Genomic DNA, 1,981 nt, shown 5'->3' with positions numbered 1-1,981 from the left:
AAATCCTGGTTAGTTTCTTTTCCTCCGCTTAGTAATATGCTTAAATTCAGCGGGTAATCTCGCCTACTCTGAGGTCGTCGGAACGTGAAAAAAAATTTTTTCAGAGCTCCCCCCCCCCCCGAAAGCATTTTGCGAAACGTGTACAGAGCAACACAAAAAAAAAAAATAAAAAAAACACAAAAAACCCTTAAAGCAAAAAAAAAACCGTTTATCGCGCCTCACCAATATATCTTTTATAAAATTCGATATCCTCTCCAAATAGATCTTCGAAACACTCGCAAGACGATTACAATCGGTATAACTGTAACGTCCGTCCGAAAAGTACTTTCGGGGACTAGACGACCGATTGATTTCGTGCGGTTTCGCTATTCGATCATTTGAAGAGAACAAAAAGATATATGGGGCGACCGACAAACGTTTTCCGTAGAACGAGACTCGCGATTGCGTTGACACATCATAGCCACACCAATAGAAGAGTTAGGACGGTAACCCGGGTGGGGTGTTCTTTACTCAGAATATGTGCAACATCGGATCTATATAGCCATCGATACAATTCGTACACAAATGTGTCGTACGAAGAGAGAGACTTTTTTTCCTCTGGCAACATAACGGTAAGAGACATCCTTCCACACTCATAGGTTCCACTCCCTGAGGCTATGATATATACATATAAATTCAAATTCGAAGCAACGGTCACAATTCTACTCTATTTTTGCGGGTTATGTGTTCTTTCGTTCAATTTCTTTCATGCGTTCGTTCGATCTCTGTACACAGTCTTCACATAGGACAGACTCGTGTAGTACGCTTTCGTGGGTTAAACCCATCTCGTTTCATTTCAGGCGACGTCGGGAGCGCGTTGAAAATGTACCAGTGAAATCTCGATAGTTCTACGATACGAATCGTCCCGAAAAAGATTTTGTCACCGCTTCGAAGCGGTGTTTCAGACGGGCGGACGTATATAAAACATATACGACACACGACACCGCCTTCCACACTCACGCAAGTTCGAACGATTTCCATCTCTCTCGAAGACTGTTAGACGTACGTAAAATTTCTCAATATTCATAGGACCGCGACAAACGCCGACGAAGCGCCCATCATTCGCTCGTACGTATATAGGCAACAAGTGCCATCAACGCAAGCAGTTTATAAGTACGTAAACGACCCTCAGCCAGGCGTGGTCCAGGAATTGTATCCGTGGACCGCAATTTGCGTTCGAAATGTCGATGTTCATGTGTCCTGCAGTTCACACGTTGACGCGCAATTAGCTGCGTTCTTCATCGACCCACGAGCCAAGTGATCCACCGTTCAGGGTAATTTTTTCCCTTTTATTCTCTCATATATATATGTATAATGTGTATTTGCTATCCACCACACTTTTGTGTTATATTTCGGAACAAGCCGATACCCGAAGAGCTCCAACCAGCGCGCGAAGGAGATTCGGGAGTCGTCGTACGACGACATAATTGTCCCTTAAAGAACGAGATATTTCCGTCGAAACCATATATATATATATATTTATGTATGAGCAAATCCAAAACCACTGTTTTCTTGCAAGTTCGACGGTCGGATCGAATAGAACATTGAAAAGCCTTCTATCGAAGAAACACAGAGAGTATATCACCTCCAAAAACGACGGGGATATGGATTCAAACTGGATAATACCAACCCGATGCTGGATTCAGAAAGTTTCTCTCTCCTTTCGTCGTTACTACACCGGACAGACTCACGGCCGGCTCTAGCTGGGTGTCATATATATGTCCCACGCTCATGCTGCCACTAGCGCGCAACAGAGTAGGGTGTGAGCCTGGAATCCATCGCACCCCAGCGGTTCAAGGCCGCGGAAATACTCTAGAAAGTCCCTATCGCTCGCCTGAACCTCTCCGGCGAGATCGGGCGACTCAGCCATCGGCTGCAGTGTCTCCTGCTGAATGCGGCCAATGTGCTGCGCCACGAGTGCTCGGTAGTCCTCGTGCTTCCG

The 1,981-nt window shown here is 45.4% G+C and overlaps 1 non-coding gene across 1 annotated transcript; it reads right to left on the bottom strand.

Moving 5' to 3' along the window:
• Positions 1–1,161: 1,161 nt before the first annotated feature.
• LOC143261096 (5.8S ribosomal RNA) lies at positions 1,162–1,316 on the bottom strand. The gene has a single exon (XR_013035319.1). It is a non-coding gene; the product is annotated as a 5.8S ribosomal RNA (ribosomal RNA).
• Positions 1,317–1,981: the final 665 nt, after the last annotated feature.

The sequence above is a fragment of the Megalopta genalis genome, unplaced genomic scaffold (genome assembly GCF_051020955.1).
Source record: "Megalopta genalis isolate 19385.01 unplaced genomic scaffold, iyMegGena1_principal scaffold0034, whole genome shotgun sequence".
In the NCBI taxonomy this organism is placed as follows: domain Eukaryota; kingdom Metazoa; phylum Arthropoda; class Insecta; order Hymenoptera; family Halictidae; genus Megalopta; species Megalopta genalis.
Note: the sequence above shows the minus strand (reverse complement) of the source record. Positions and strands in the feature narration are given on the sequence as shown.